Raw genomic sequence first — 18,487 nt, forward strand, 5'->3', positions numbered from 1 at the left:
TACAAAGGGCAGAAATAAAGCACTTCATGCTTTTTGTGAACACATTACCAGTTTTCCTTTTAATGCCATACAAATTAAATCCAACCTTAATGTAAGGACCTAATTGAGTTAGATAATGGTATAAACCTCACCATTAAAGAAACCGACAAAGGAAGTGCGGTAGTGGTGATGGACACAGAGTACTACAAGAAGTGAATACTCTCCACGATGGAAAATAATATTTACTATGAGTACAATACAGCCCACAGAAGACTCTTTAAAACTTATCCTCTTCAAATACAGACCTACTCTATTCTACTGATTACCTCAGATACACAAAAATCCAGATATTTCTAAAGCTTGCAGAGTTTCTCCAAGCCTATGCATTAATGATCCTCCCCCTACTGGCCTCAAACTGAGGCCCATCATTGCTGACCCACCATTTGAGCAACTTCCTCTGCATCTTACTCAAACCGTTTCTAAAATATGTGAAAAGCTTCATCAGGGATGACTTAGACATGCTAAAGCACCTCCCGAAGACAATAAGTGAAGGAACCCTGTTGGTATCATTCCATGTGGTGAATTTGTACAATATAATCCCACACGATTAGGGTATAGAAACGATTGTCACCTTCTGGCTAGAAAAGTACCCACAAGAGATGCCAGGACGCATGAACCACAGATTCATAATTGCAGCACTCCTGACACCAACCACCCCACACAGTGCTTTTTACGTGGCACCAGCACAGGGGGGGCTGAATGGTTGGGAAGCAAACTTCTCTATCACATAACCACATCTGTCAATTCTTCAAGATATCCTTACTGTATTATTACTTCAATCATTTGGCTTGTATTCCGTACATTAGCCTATGCCCCACATCGTACAACACCGGGTACTGGAGTGGAACCAGCAATGAGCTCCACTGTTGGTTAGGTGTTGCACTTCACAGAGGCCTGTTTCTTTTAGCATGTGACATAATAACTGAATAAATATATATATGTACAGTAATAGCTTAGTTGTATACTGTCAAGGGCTCACCAAGAGTGACAAACAACAAGACCCCAATACCATCAGTTACTAGGCTCACCTAAAGTAACCTAGATTTTCAGTTGGTGATAGTAGCACTGACTGTTGCTAATCTAGATCTATCAATAATTATTCAGTACAACAGTAATTATAAAAGCATATCAGGTATGTGAATCGAGTAATGTGTGTGTGTCTGTATGTATATTATGAATCTAGTAATGTACGTGTGTGTGTATATATTATGAATGGAGTAATGTGTGTGTATGTGTATATATTATGAATCTAGTGATGTATGTATGTGTATATATTATGAATCGAGTAATGTATTTGCTTGTGTGTATATATTATGAATTGAGTAATGTGTGTATATATTATGAATCTAGTAATGTATGTGTATATATTATGAGTCGGGTAATGTGTGCATATATTATGAATGGGGTAATATATGTATGTGTATATATTATTAATTGAGTAATGTGTGTATATATTATGAATCGAGTAATGTGTGTATATATTATGAATCTAGTATTGTGTGTATATATTATGAATCGAGTATTGTGTGTATATATTATGAATCGAGTAATGTATGTGTATATATTATGAATCGAGTAATGTATGTGTATATATTATGAATCTAGTGATGTATGTATGTGTATATATTATTATGAATCTAGTAATGTGTGTGTGTATATATTATGAATTGAGTAATGTATGTGCTTGTGTGTACATATTATGAATCTAGTAGTGTGTATATAAGAGTGTGCCTACCTTTCCATGTGTGCCTACCTTTCCATGTCTTCCTCATCACCTCTTCTTCCGCAGGCTCATGGGTTGGATAGGTTTGTCTGAAGCAGTGTTGTATAATCCGAGATCCCTCGTATCACTTACCCCTTTTTCACAGCACATGACAGAAACACTGCAACAACTTTGAAACCTGATTGAAAAAACATAATCCAGTCTTTAAATGTACACTATACCGAATTATGGAATGGAAGAGAATATTCTATGTTGGGGTGGGTTTAACGTTTGAGGAGAAATTTGGTAATTTAATGAAACAAATCTAATCTAGCAAAAACGAAATATATTTTAATTAAAATGTATACATAGGCTCTTGCTAAGCTTTCTTACCAGAATAGCCTGGTACTTATTTTGTGTCTTTCATGAGGATGTAAACACCAACACAGACGCACATATATCTGCAGTGGGACCGAATGGTTGGCAAGCAAACTTCTCTATCACATAACCACACCTGTCAATGCTTCAAGAAAACCTTACTGTATTATTATTACTTCAATCATTTCGCTTGTATTCCGTACATTAGCCTATGCCCCACATCGTACGACACCGGGTACTGGAGTGGAACCAGCAATGAACCCCACTGTTGGTTATGTATTGCACTTTGCAGAGGCCTATTTCTTTTAATGTATAGTAATAGCTTAGTTGTATACTGTCAAGGACTCACCAAGAGTGACAAACAACAACACCCCAAAACCATCAGTTATTAGGCTCACCTAAAGTAACCTAGATTTTCAGTTGGTGATAGTAGCACTGACTGTTGCTAATCTAGGTCTATCAATAATTATTCAGTACAACAGTAATTATAAAAGCATATCAGATATACAACTAAGCTATCAGAGAACTGAATTAGTTATGAAGCTGCTGCAATTGATGAAATGGTTGACTAAACTGAAAGGTATAATGAATAAACATTCCAATTAGTCAAAACAACAGGGCCCCAAATGGTAAAAGCCAACGGTATACACATATGCACGAATAAAAGCTAACACGAGTCGAACAAAGAAAAATATATGCATTTCAAAGGTCAATAATTAAATTTAGATAAAAGAAAATTTGCTACAGATTCAATTCAAGATCACAGCTCAGGTGAGCATCTGATTTTAATTTTATAACTACTCAAGAATGTTGAGAAAAACCTATTACAGAAAGGGAGCACATAAGAAAATATATTAAGGTGTTTGGCCAATCAAGTACGATTCCCTTAAGCATAATCTACATTAGCATTAAAGTGTGTGTGGGGGGGGGGGCTTTGGATAGGCCTAACCATTCAATAGTATAGCTCATATTCCTCCTCTTCAAATCATGAATATAATATGCCAATGTAGTAGAATTGGAGTATTTGGCATTCGAAAATGAGCTCATGTGGACCCGATATCTCCTTTTAAATTCAATAGTGCTGCCAATATATCCCCTAACCAAAAGTTCCAAGTAGGCAATGTGTTATTACTGATTGAAAAAGCTACAAAAAAAAAAAAAGGACACTTTGGTGAGGCAATAGACAAATTTGGGGACAGAGATAGATTATTATGGACATTTGTCACCTGTGGTGGATTTATGAAACAGTAGATTCACAGTTTACTTAACAAAGATAATAGAATGATAAGCTTGATGCCAGGCACATTTAAATGATACTACTCGGAAGTGATGTTCAGTAGTAGCCATTACATCCTCATATTCATTCGTTCTATGTTTTTACCCCCACTTGTCTGTACGAGATGTAATGGGCGATAAATGACATTTCATTGCTCCTTCGGTTCGTTGGAGCAAAGTTTTCTTTCCAAAAATATTTATTACATTTGCTTTGTTCTCTTGGCTTGTCCGGAAAGTTCGTGCCGATTTATAGTGGCTTAATCTTCGACTTAGGATATGTTCAAGTTAAAAGATGGAGATTCGCAAAATTGTAATGACCGGACAACCCAATATTTGCCAATGAATGTCAATATACATACGTATATATGGCCGGGTGTTCACATTAAACCAAAAGTTAAGACTCTTGTGTCAATTTGTTCGTGTAAAACGCATTAAAAGGCGACGGTAAAAGACATTGGGTATAAAAAGAAAAAAAGATTCTATTCTTTGCCTACCTTGTTGCAGCCTTAATTCTTCATCGGCTTCAATTACGTTACTTCAGTCAGAGAGGGTCGATTCTGGAATGGCTTTACATGTATCAATTACAGACATCGATTCGTAAACACTCAATCAGTAAAGCTAGCTGTATTTCTTCAGCCGCAGGTATTTCGTACGAAATGTATGTTTATTTTGCTTTTTTTAAAATTAATTTGCTACAGATTCAATTCAAGATCACAGCTCAGGTGGGCCTCTGAAGAGAAAAACCCATCATTACGAAAAGGGAGCACATAAGAGAATATTAAGGTGTTTGGCAAAAAACATTTACAAATCAAGTACGATTCCCTTAAGCATAATCTACATCTGTTTAAATTAGCATTAAAGTGTGTGTGTAGTGGAGGGGGGCTTTGGATAGGCCTAACCATTCAATGGTATAGCTCATATTCCTCCTCTTCAAATCATGAATATAATATGCCAATGCAGTAGAATTGGAGTATTTGGCATTCGAAAATGAGCTCATGTGGACCCGATATCTCCTTTTAAATTCAATAGTGCTGCCAATATATCCCCTAACCAAATTATTCTCCTCTCCAACACTACTACATTTACAGAGATTTTTTTTTTTAAGCAAAAACCCCTTAAGAGGACATAAGTTTCGGGGTCCTTGCATATTTAATAAGGTCTACATTTTCTCCTACAGCGACACCTGAGCACTTCCAGCTGCAGTCCTATTTTTATTTTTGTTCTTTGGGGCATGAAAAGAGCACCATGCGAATGTGGTCGATGCCAGTAGCCCCTAACTGGCTCCAGATGAAGGACAAGGAATAGAAAAGAGAAAGGAAACCAAGAACTCTAGAGAAAAGAACAGAATGATACACAAATGCCCACACACCAGAATTACACTAATCAGTCTAGAATGCCCAACCAAACATAAAGCCCAGTAACTCCAACAACAGAATATCCACCAATTGATTACACAAACACAATATAAAACATCTACAGGATTTTTAACATTGGACAAATGCAGCGATTGAAGAGAAAATAAACAAGTTTTTATAGTCAGAGAAGAAGAGACATTGAAAGTTCCAAGTAGGCAATGTGTTATTACTGATTGAAAAAGCTACAAAAAAAAAAAAGGACACTTTGGTGAGGCAATAGACAAATTTGGGGACAGAGATAGATTATTATGGACATTTGTCACCTGTGGTGGATTTATGAAACAGTAGATTCACAGTTTACTTAACAAAGATAATAGAATGATAAGCTTGATGCCAGACACATTTAAATGATACTACTCGGAAGTGATGTTCAGTAGTAGCCATTACATCCTCATATTCATTCGTTCTATGTTTTTACCCCCACTTGTCTGTACGAGATGTAATGGGCGATAAATGACATTTCATTGCTCCTTCGGTTCGTTGGAGCAAAGTTTTCTTTCCAAAAGTATTTATTACATTTGCTTTGTTCTCTTGGCTTGTCCGGAAAGTTCGTGCCGATTTATAGTGGCTTAATCTTCGACTTAGGATATGTTCAAGTTAAAAGATGGAGATTCGCAAAATTGTAATGACCGGACAACCCAATATTTGCCAATGAATGTCAATATACATACGTATATATGGCCGGGTGTTCACATTAAACCAAAAGTTAAGACTCTTGTGTCAATCTGTTCGTGTAAAACGCATTAAAAGGCGACGGTAAAAAAAGAGAAAAGATTCTATTCTTTGCCTACCTTGTTCTAGCCATAATTCTTAATCCTTCCTCGGCTTCAATTACGTGACTTCAATCAGAGAGGGTCGATTCTGGAATGGCTTTACATGTATCAATTACATACATCGATTCGTAAACACTCAATCAGTAAAGCGAGCTGTATTTCTTCAGCCGCAGGTATTTCGTACGAAATGTATGTTTATTTTTTTTTTTTTTTAATTAATTAATTATTATTTATTTAATTAATTTCGTCTTTGAGAATTAGGAGTATTTAGGAGGGTTAGGAGTAGGAGGGGGACTGGAGTAGGAGGAAAAATGATGAGGCGAGGTAAAAACCCGCCAGGGTCAATGGTCCGGCGATGAAAGAAGTGAAAGGGGAAGGGGGGCGCGAACCAGGCAGCCTAGACCACCTGTCCGCGCCCCAACGCCCCTTCCACCTCTAGCACCACTGTTCCATCTTACTGGCGGCAATTATATACGTGAAAATTAGGATTTATAAACCTAACTTTTCCCAGAATTCAATGAAAAAAATTGTCTGTGAGGTGAAAAATTTTCATAACAACCCTTAGTGCAGGTCCTGGGTGATATCGAACACTGCCCAGAATGTTATTCTTGTCTACACAGGCCTTTACCCACAAGACCACCAAGACACCAACAGAAATCTAGTTAAAAAATGTCATATTTAAACTCCAATTCTCTTTGAGCATGTAAAGGACAAACTTGACACTTTTTTGAAAAATAAATTGTAGAACGACACCTTTTTGAAAAAGAAATTATAGAACACGTTTTTGATTGTTTGTTTATAGTTTCAGCTTAGAGCTGCCGCCATGCTGGTGCACCGCCGTCAACTTTCTCTCAGCCTCTTTCATTTGGCCGAGATATTTTAATTTATTTCTTTACATTTCTGATGTCTAGGGATGGATACTGATGTGTATTAGCGAGTTTTCTGGAGAATTTAAAAGGCAAATATGCCTTATCTTGTCTTACTGATTTTGCCCCAGCCAAGTTTGTCCTTTACATGCTCAAATAGAATTGGCGTTCAAATATGACATTTTTTAACTAGGCTTCTGTTGGTGTCTCGGTGGTCTTGTGGGTAAAGGCTTGTGTAGACACCAATAAAATCCTGGGTAGAGTTCAATATCACCCAGAGCCTGCACCAAGGGGTCTTATGAACGACAGCTTTTTGAAAAATAAATTGTAGAACGACACCTTTTTGAAAAAGAAATTATAGAACACCTTTTTGATAAAAAAGAAATTTAATTCCTACAACGTTTGATTGTTTGTTTATAGTTTCAGCTTAGAGCTGCCGCCATGCTGGTGCACCGCCGTCAACTTTCTCTCAGCCTCTTTCATTTGGCCGAGATATTTTAATTTATTTCTTTACATTTCTGATGTCTAGGGATGGATACTGATGTGTATTAGCGAGTTTTTTGGAGAATTTAATAGGCAAATATGCCTTATCTTGTCTTACTGATTTTGCCCCAGCCAAGTTTGTCCTTTACATGCTCAAATAGAATTGGCGTTCAAATATGACATTTTTAACAAGATTTCTGTTGGTGTCTCGGTGGTCTTGTGGTTAAAGGCATGTGTAGATACCAATAAAACCCTGGGTAGAGTTCAATATCACCCAGAGCCTGCACCAAGGGGTCTTATGAACGACAGCTTTTTGAAAAATAAATTATAGAACACCTTTTTGATAAAAAAGAAATTTAATTCCTACAACGTTTGATTGTTTGTTTATAGTTTCAGCTTAGAGCTGCCGCCATGCTGGTGCACCGCCGTCAACTTTCTCTCAGCCTCTTTCATTTGGCCGAGATATTTTAATTTATTTCTTTACATTTCTGATGTCTAGGGATGGATACTGATGTGTATTAGCGAGTTTTTTGGAGAATTTAATAGGCAAATATGCCTTATCTTGTCTTACTGATTTTGCCCCAGCCAAGTTTGTCCTTTACATGCTCAAATAGAATTGGCGTTCAAATATGACATTTTTAACAAGATTTCTGTTGGTGTCTCGGTGGTCTTGTGGTTAAAGGCATGTGTAGATACCAATAAAACCCTGGGTAGAGTTCAATATCACCCAGAGCCTGCACCAAGGGGTCTTATGAACGACAGCTTTTTGAAAAATAAATTATAGAACACCTTTTTGATTAAAAAGAAATTTAATTCCTACAATGTTTGTTTGTTTATAGTTTCAGCTTAGAGCTGCCGCCATGCTGGTGCACCGCCGTCAACTTTCTCTGAGCCTCTTTCATTTGGCCGAGATATTTTAATTTCTTTCTTTACATTTCTGATGTCTAGGGATGGATACTGATGTGTATTAGCGAGTTTTCTGGAGAATTTAAAAGGCAAATATGCCTTATCTTGTCTTACTGATTTTGCCCCAGCCAAGTTTGTCCTTTACATGCTCAAATAGAATTGGCGTTCAAATATGACATTTTTAACAAGATTTCTGTTGGTGTCTCGGTGGTCTTGTGGTTAAAGGCATGTGTAGATACCAATAAAACCCTGGGTAGAGTTCAATATTTTTTTATCTCACTGGGACTGACAAACACACAGAATCATACACAAACAATTATATATATATATGGAACATAAAACGATTATATATGTATATATACTCTTTTACTTGTTTCAGTCTTTCTTTTGACTGGCCATGCTGGAGCACCCCAGGACTTATTCTATCGGCCTGTTTTGCGGAACCGCTAAGTTATGGGAGACATAAACACACCAGCATCGGTTGTCAATGATCCTCCCCTTACTGACCTCAAACTGAGACCCATCATTGCTTGCCCTGTTTGTGAAACCCACCGTTTGAGCAACTTCCTCGACATCTTACTCAAACCGTTTCTAAAATATGTGAAAAGCTTCATCAGGGATGACTTAGACATGCTAAACCACTTCCCGAAGACAAGACAATAAGTGAAGGAACCCTGTTAGTATCATTCGATGTGGTGAATTTGTACAATAGAATCCCACACGATTAGGGTATAGAAGCGATGATCACTTACCCTTATTCTGAGGGGGCGGAATGTTTCATCTTTGTATAACCAACCACAGCTGCATGAGATGGAGTACACGCAGTATTTGGTCATATTCTCTTCTATTGGTAGTTTTACCTGAAGGGGATATTTGCAAAGTGCTGTATTCCGTACTATATTAAACCGTAGCTGGGGCTTGTCAGGTGGTACTACACTCCACAAAACACTGGAACTCTCGAACCACGGTCCAACCACTAGAAGCAATTTAGTCACATTCAGGACATACTCAAATCTCATATATATATATATATATATATATATATATATATATATATATATATATATATATATATATATATATACATATATATATATATACATATATATATATATTTATATATATATATTTATATATATACATTTATATATATATATTTATATATATATTTATATATATATATATATGAGATTTGAGTATGTCCTGAATGTGACTAATTTGAGGGGATGGTGGCGAACCCTGCTGTACTCTTTCACCACAACTTTTCTCACTCTTACTTCCTGTTTCTGTTGTGTCTGTAATTCAAAGGGTCAGCTTTGTTACACCGTGTCACGCTGAATATCCGTGAGAACTACGTTAAGGGTACAACGTGTCTGTGGAGTGCTCAGCCACTTGCACGTTAATTTCACGAGCAGGCTGTTCCGTTGATCGGATCAACTGGAACCCTCGACGTCTTAAGCGACAGAGTGCCAATAGCAGTTGAGCTAAAATATGCAATTGTTGTTATGTAGTTTATTTCGAGCTAATCTCTGACAGTACAAGCCTGAGATGAAGAGCTTTTTCAGTTACGACAGCCTATAGCTTTTCCGAGAATCTTTTCTCACATAATAAAAATTTCGTTCCTTCTTCATTTTAAATAGCAGATAATGTTTGCCGAAGATTTTCCGCTACGCTTAGCAAGTCGAATGACAGCGTAATTCGAACTGGAGAAGGATGTTGCACCTAGAAACCAGCTACCAAATCATAAGAACCTGCAGTTGAGATCTTGTAAGAAAAGAAATAAATTATAGGTAGATTTACACATTTTTGCTTCTAATGAAATAGCACTTTTGTCTTAAAGCGTCAAACGTTTCTATCCAATGGGACCTCGAAGATTTGTCGAGAGACTGTTTGAAATGCCAATATGTTTCAATTTTCGCCAATATGTGCCAAAATATGTGAATATGTGTGAATTTTCAGGGCAGAGAGCGGCCAGAATTGTTAGCACGCCGGGCGAAATTCTTAGCGGTATTTCGTCTGCCGTTACGTTCTGAGTTCAAATTTCGCCGAGGTTGACTTTGTCTACCATCCTTTCGGCGTCGATAAATTAAGTACTAGTTACATACTGGGATCGATCTAATCCACTGGCCCCCTCCCCAAAATTTTGAGCCTTGTGCCTAGCGTAGAAAAGAATATGTGTGAATTTTCAGAGCAGTGAGCTGGCAGAATTGCTAGCACGCTGGGCGAAATGCTTAACGGCATTTCGTCTGCCGTTACGTTCGGAGTTCAAATTCCGCCGAGGTCGACTTTGCATTTCATCTTTCGGGATCGATTAATTAAGTATCAGTTACACACTAGGGTCGATGTAATCGACTTCATTCCTTTATACTTGCTTGTTCCCTCTATGTTCAGCGCCTTGTAGGCAATAAAGAATTAAAAATATGTGAATTTTCGCTCGCGAGCATGGGTGCTTCATGCAGCCGAATCACAGCCAGTCTCTAATCGGTAGATGACTAGAAGTGTACATTGTATTTAAAGAATAAATTCCTGATTAACTGAAAACCAGTCAAATTACATTGTTAAATTGTTAGTTCTACTTTTTAAAACGTGCCATCACTGAATATATAATTTCTGCTTCCCTGACCTAAATACAAATTTATTGACTTCGAATGGAAGAACGAATGAAAGGTGGTGATTTTCTTGTTCAGTAAATGACTCATTGTCACCTATTACAGTATTATTTAGCGTTTTGTTGGTTTTTTTGTTTTATTTTCGTTTCTTTTATGATATTATTCTATTTTAGTTTTTCTAAGGAGTTTTGAATGCACCAAAATTCACTCTTCCTGACATCCATCACAGACACAATATACGTCAAGTAAAATTACTGTTAAAGACTTCCAGCGAATGCGTGAAGTTGGTCAATTAGAAAAGATAAATAATAATAATAATAGTAATAATAATAATAATAATGAAAATAACAGCATCAATAATAATGATAACAACGAAAACAACGACAAAAACAACAACAACAACAATAATAATAATATTAATAATTTCTTTTAATTGTAGAAATAATAAAAAATTAATACGAGGAAGTAAGAAAATTTAGAAGAAGAAAAAGAAGAAGAAGAAAAAAAAGAAGAAAACGAAGAAGAAGAAGAAGAAGAAGAAGAGCAACAACGATTAAAAATAAAGACAACGATGATGATATCAAGTAGTACGGATTTTGTATTTCAGGAACATTTTCGAACCTAATGAAATATTTATCAAGAATGATACGTATTTTTTGTGGAGAAGAAATATTCAGAATCAAAGCATAGACTGAGTTATATTTTGCGACAGATTAACAGAGTAAGCAACGAACAGCAAGATATTTAAGCTATCTGTACCTGGTTCATAAATACGTCAACCAAAGTTTTCATATCAGCCAAAGACCTTACGACTCGAACAAATAGGAAAGGCTTTGCAAGTTACTATGAGTCTTCCACAGTAGCTTTCTCTCCGTCACTTAGAAAGGCTTTCGTGTTTCTTACTAAATATTATTAAAAGTATTAGACAGTTTAAGTATATTGATGGCTGAAGTTGATGGGTGAGCGTTTGGCCAATCAGATGTGCAAGAGTTCATCATTATTTCGTCATTTGTTTATAATATCGTTTCAAACCGGAGAATAAATATTAAATATTATATATGTATATGCATATATATATATACATATCCAAATACATATACACATATATACATGTATATATGTATTTGGATATGTGTATATAATTATATATGTATAATTATGTATATATAAATGTATACACACACACACACACACACACACATATATATATATATATTATATATATATATACAAGCATGCATATATACACACAGGCGCATAGAGAGACACACAGATACATACACAAACACACACGCACACATGTATGTATATAGTCATGCTTGCATCTATATAAATTCATTCCCCAAGAATTCACTTTTGTTTCACTTGTACGATTGGAAAGAAACGCGCGCGCGCACACACACACACACACACACATATATATATATGTAATGATATTCAACTAGACTGAGCAGGTGTTTCCTAAGTTAGACAGGTGACGCAGGTGATATGTTATAGGAGGTCACTGCGTGTAATGGGAATATTTTAGAAAAAATGTCAAGGCTCAGGTGTCGAAATGTTTGGCTGCGAATCGAAAGTGGTTTTAATATGTGTAAATTTTCAATGGCTATAATGCGTTTATTGATTTCAGTTTGTTTGAGGAAACAATGGTGTTATCTTATTTGGTAGACGTAATCTTGGTCGATCATAATTATGTTCAACAAATAACATAAAACTTTGATCAACAGCGTCGTTAATGGAGGCATAACTATAATACGATGACGTGTTTCATTTTCAGAATTCTATAAGTTAATGCTACTGCTCTCACCATCTAGAAAATTGTCAGCGTCATCGTCGTCGTCGTCGTCCTCAATTTAGCAAACTGTAGCAGCTCTCACTGCGGCAAATGCGGTTTCGTGGTGTCTTTTATGCATATATACATGAAAGACAGTTTGAAAATGCAATTTTAAAAATGTTTATTCACTTGACCAGTTTCGCGTTTTTAGAAAAGATATTGTGAAAAGTCAAATGTAAAGCTATGTATAAGTTTTGTTGTGTTAATTACTGGTTGTCACAAAAGTATTAACATACATATATACATTCTTTGATAATAAGAAGAAAATGTTAAAAACAGTTTACGAGAAAGTTTTTAAGAAAGTATTCAACAAAAATATTAGGAGATCAATAAAATCATGTTTGTTTGGTAATATACACTACCAATTCTTAAATATATCTCCTTCTATATATATATATATATATATATATATATATATACAGAAGGAGAGATATTTAAGAATTTACAAAAAATTGGAGAGGAACCGAGCTGTCTTTGTGGCATTTTTCTGTCTTGTGTGTAGCTAAGGAATGTTTGCTATTTTAAGGGACAGCATGGGAGGTTGGTTGGAGTAGGGGAAGCAAGAGTAATGAATTTAAAGGATTTTTGTTTCTGGGTTAGTTTGTCATGGTCCAGTGGTTTTTGAGACTGGTCATAGAGGTCAGAATGGTGTGAGAGTGTGTGTGTCTCTGTGCACGTCTCTATGTGTGTGTGCATATATACATGTGTTTGTGTTTGTGTGAGTGGGCCGTTTTTGATGGGACACGAACTTGGAAACATTTCAGTCGAACATCTCAAATCTATTACTATATTTTTAAGCTTGATACCTTTTCTATTGTTCTCTTTTGACAAACCATTAACTTATGGTGATATAGACAAACCAACAGCGGTCGTCAAACATGGGTGGCGAACAAACACAGACACAGTCATAAAAACATTGGACTGGCTATAGAAGGAGACACCGGTCCAAGATGCTACGCGGTGTGATTTAACCAGGAACTATGTGGTTGGAAAGCAAGCTCATCACTACACGTTTATGTGCGAGTGCACTAAAACATATTCCTACTGTATTTAGTAATCCTTCTCACTTTGATGAACGACCATTCACAACTATTACCTATATAAGTTTGCATTATCAACAACGAGACAACAAGCAACTTATATCAACATAATTGTTCAGCATAAAATACCTTATCATTGTCATATTAGTTTTCATATGAAATCCTGTTATAAACCTTAAATCAAATAATTACATTCTATAAATGCAAACATTACAAATCACTACGTTAAATGGATTTAGAAAGTTGCGATAATGAAATCGTAAAACTGCAGTTTATTCGAAGCATATATATTATCAACGCTTTATAGTTAATTAACTGCTTTAGAGAATTGCAGCCATCACTTATTTTTTACAAGTGAGTACGAAGATGAAAGACAATTCTGCTAACATTCATAGAATCTCAACACTTATGTAGATGGTATGCTTGGTATGCAAACGGAGAAGTTGTCGCACGATTATTGTCTGCAGAAACACGTTGAGTGAGAAGAGGTAACATGGGCAAGTATATATGCTTCTTCCTGTGAATCGGAGCGCACATCGTAGTTACTGCAAATATGTGTTGTGATATAGAGTCGGTATGAAAATAGAATGAGGACGACTCGGTTTGTAGTTACCAACGTTTTAATTCGAGGACGTACAGCTGTATAAATATAGCCATATAAGATGGATCGCAAGCACGCAAAGATTCCTGTTATGCACCTATATACACATATTTACATATATATGCATATAAATATATATATATATATATATATATATATATATATATATATATATATATATATATATATATGTGTGTGTGTGTGTTCATATATTCATATATACATATATATATATATATGTGTGTGTGTGTGTGTGTGTATCTATATATATGTATATGTATATACATATGTGTGTATATATATGTATGTATGTATATATATATATGTATGTATATATATGTATTTGTTTCTGATTTATTGATAGGTATGCAGTAAAACAAAAAACATCTGGAAGATCCTGGAAAGAATTGTGCCAAATTTTGGCATTGAAAGCTACACCAATGCCAGAACGGGATGACACTGCATAGTGCCAAAGATCCCAGCAATGCCATCACGCTTCAGGACCAGTTACTGCAACAGCTTGGGTTTCAGGGGCCCATAGCTTTTTAATATTTTCCCAAAAAGCCTGAGGGAACTATACAACGTGGATGTTGCTATTTTCAAATCAAAACCGGACCTCTTCCTGTCGGGAGTCCCACATGAACCTATTTCACGGCAAGAGATGCAAATATGGGTAGCGACATCAAACTCCCTTATTCACCAAATGCCACTTGTTAGAGGAGGCTCTCAATAATAACAGTTTAACAAAACAGCGGTGGATCAGCTTGGCCGCAGCTCTGAGCTGAAACTACAGTATTATATATAACAATATATATATATATATGTACATGCATTGATAGATATACATGTACACTTGCATATATATATACATGCATATATATGTACATATTGTATATATATATATATATATATATATATATATATATATATATATATATATATACATGTAAGTTTGAGTTTGTGTGCGTGTGTGTCCGTGTGCGTGCGTGCGTATGTGTGTGTGTGTGCGAATGTGCGTATGTGCGTGTATATGCATGTGTGCGCGCGCATATGCGTATGCTTTGATCGACTAGAGATAGGCAGGAACATTTATTCGCAATTATTTTACATACATTCTACTCTCAAAACTAAAACGCATTTGTAAATATACATGGTCTATACAATAAATGACTACAGCAACATATTCTAACTTATTACATAGTAATACTGATATAAATACCTCCACACGGTAGCGCATGCATACACACACTAACATACATACATACATACATACATATATATATATATATATATATATATATATATATATATATATATATATATATATATATATATATATATATTCTCCCAAAGAGCCTGAGGAATCTGCACAAAGTAGATGTAGGAGTTTTTAAATCAAAGTTGGACCTCTTCCTATCGAGAGTCCCAGATGAACCTACCTCGCGGCAGGAGGTGCAAATGAGGGTTGCTAAATCAAACTCCATTCTTCACCAAGTGCCACATATTGTAAGAGGCTCCCTGTAATAACAGTGTAGCAACACGGTGGTGCATCAGCATGGCCGCAGCTCTGAGCTGAAACTTAAAATATATATATATATATATATATATATATATATATATATATGTATGTATATGTGTGTGTGTGTGTGTGTTTTTCAATATTAGTATACGTCTACGCAGTGGTATCTTTTTGTCGATTAGTGTAATATATTTATTCATATATATCTAGTGAGAGTTTTAAAGTATATGAGGTCATTGCTATACAACATAGGTGTGGGTTAACTTCTGTGTATGTGTGTCTGTGCGTGTGCGTGTGTAGATACGTACATATGTATGTATGTATGTATGTATATATCTAAATATATATATAGATAGATGCATATATATATATATATATATGTGTGTGTGTGTGTGTGTGTGTGTATGTGTGTGTGTGTGTGTGTATTTGTATGTGTGTATTTCTGTGTGTAGATATATAAATTTGAGTGGGTGTACATGTTAAATTTATGAACATACATATACATATAACACAAACAAAGAGGCACACACACATGCTCAGGCGCCCCCCACACACATCCCCCTCGTGTATGTATGAATGTGTGAGTGTGCGCGTGGTGACAGAGACTGGCAGAGACAGAAATTGAGACTGGAAATGAAAGCTAAGCAAATAGAGAGATTAGGCACACGTATGTGTATTCACTTATTTCTATATATGTCTAAATAAACCACCCCGTACATAAACTCGCTTGCACACACGTGTATATACATATATATACACACACACATATATATAAGTATATACAACAAGTGTATACGCTTTTGCAGTGTATTGTAATGTAAAATGTAATAAAGGAGATATATATACCGGATATGTGATTTCAATCCATTGTATTTTACTGCCGAAAATATCGTATAAAGAAAGGAGAAATAGATAGATAGATAGATAGATAGATAGAGAATGAGAGGAAAGAGTAGGGGTAGAGTGAGAAAGAGAGAGTCAGAAAGAGATAGAGAGAATGGGATGAAGTTTGATACGTACAAAAGTGAAAGAGGAGAGCGTGTGAGAGAGAGGAGATATGAAGGAAAGCGATGCAGCTGATGAGAGAGGTAGAGCTCTATAGAAATTGTGGAAGTGAAAGTAAGACTGTCAGTGATATCAAAAGTGTGTGATGCGAAGATAAAATGACAAGGAGTTATAGACAAACACAAAGTGAGAACAAGAGACGAAAACAAGTAATGTATATAAGCAAGAGGAAAATTGTGTTCTTGTTAAGTTAATGGGATAATCTAAAGAAAAAGGCGAAAGTAAAAATGATAATAAAGGAAAAAAAAAAAAAAAGAAATAGACATCGCTTTACTGTTGAACGTATCTGATATTATAATAAAGAATCTTGAAATGGATTCTTGCCAATTTTTATTCCACGCTTTACAAGAACTATTCTCTTCTTCATCGAAGTGGTGTAAATAGAAAGATTGATTGTATTCTTAGTAAGGAGAAAGAATACAATTTGGCTATGTAAGTTTTCTCTAAAGATAAAGTATTTTATTTCTGAATAAGTATGTGTCTTATATGAGTAAGTCCATCTTCGTTAAAATGTGTGATATTAATTCCTTTCCACGCACAAATTAGGTAACATGGCTTCAAAAGACAAAAGAGTTGATATATATATATATATATATATATATATATATATATATACACAGAGAAAGAGAGAGAGAAATGTCATAATACGTACATATATATATATATATATATATATACACAGAGAAAGAGAGAGAGAAATGTCATAATACGTACATATATATATATATATATATATATATATATACATACATAACATATACAATATATATATATATATATATATATATATATATATATATATATATATATATATATACATACATAACATATACAATATATATATATATATATATAGACATAACAAATATATGCATATATATATGTATATCTGTTATATATATAGGTGTAAAGATATGTATATATATATACATATATATGTATATATATATATATATGTATATATATATATATATATATATATATATATGTATATATATATATATATATGTATATATATATATATATGTATATATATATATATATATATGTATATATATATATATATATATGTATATATATATATATATATGTATATATATATATATATATATGTATATATATATATATATATATGTATATATATATATATATATATGTATATATATATATATATATATGTATATATATATATATATATATGTATATATATATATATATATATATGTATATATATATATATATATATATATATATATATATATATATATATATATATATATATAATGAGATAGAAACACACACGTACATACCCACATGCATACTTATCATTGATGCCTCCACCAGTGTAGAGCAATATTAACACGTAATAGAAAAATGTGTTTTATGTAAAAATGAGATACAATGAGATCAGTTGAAAATATATGAAATTTATTTGGTTCATTCGTTCTATAGTTCGCATTGGTTTGTTTTAGTAATCACCACACAGCGTAATGCTGAGAAGCAAATTTATCGATATTTGCAGGGAAAAAAAAACATACAATCATTTACGCAAAGAGCATACACATTGCCGCATGCAAGGCTGTGTGGTTATCAAACTCAGTTTGCAAGCAGGTGGACTATAGGTTCAGTCTCGCTGCTGGCTGGCAAATGTCCTTCAGTATAAACCCGGAGTTTGAATAGTTACATCTGTACCTCTCAGCAGTTCATGAATAGAAACCGATAGGTTAACATGCTGTACTTGACAATATACATACATACTTACACACAGACACACACACACGTGCAAGCGCAGATACACATACACACACGTGTATATATATATATATATATATGTGTGTGTGTGTGTGTGTGTGTGTGTGTGTATATACTTTGATCCATTGATAGGTTTCGGCCAGTATTGACCCAGGCCATGTCTAACTTAAGAGCACCACCTGGCAATGTCATTCAAATCAGGAATCGGACAACGTGGCCTCCACGAGGAG

The 18,487-nt window shown here is 34.7% G+C and overlaps 1 long non-coding RNA gene across 4 annotated transcripts in view; it reads right to left on the reverse strand.

Moving 5' to 3' along the window:
* The window catches only part of LOC149130908 (uncharacterized), a 282,187-nt gene that overhangs the window by 13,395 nt on the left and 250,305 nt on the right, over window positions 1-18,487 (reverse strand). For 2 of the 4 annotated variants that reach the window (XR_016238674.1, XR_016238673.1), the window contains exons 2-3: window positions 3,889-4,124; window positions 1,793-1,940 (exon numbers count right to left, since the gene is read on the reverse strand). This is a non-coding gene — a long non-coding RNA (uncharacterized LOC149130908). Of the gene's footprint in view, window positions 1-1,792; window positions 1,941-3,888; window positions 4,125-5,600; window positions 5,753-16,286; window positions 16,302-18,487 lie in introns of those variants that run through there. The other 2 variants (XR_016238675.1, XR_016238672.1) reach the window with 2 other exon arrangements.

The sequence above is a fragment of the Octopus bimaculoides genome, chromosome 27 (assembly GCF_046866305.1).
Source record: "Octopus bimaculoides isolate indiv1 chromosome 27, ASM4686630v1, whole genome shotgun sequence".
NCBI classification, from domain to species: domain Eukaryota; kingdom Metazoa; phylum Mollusca; class Cephalopoda; order Octopoda; family Octopodidae; genus Octopus; species Octopus bimaculoides.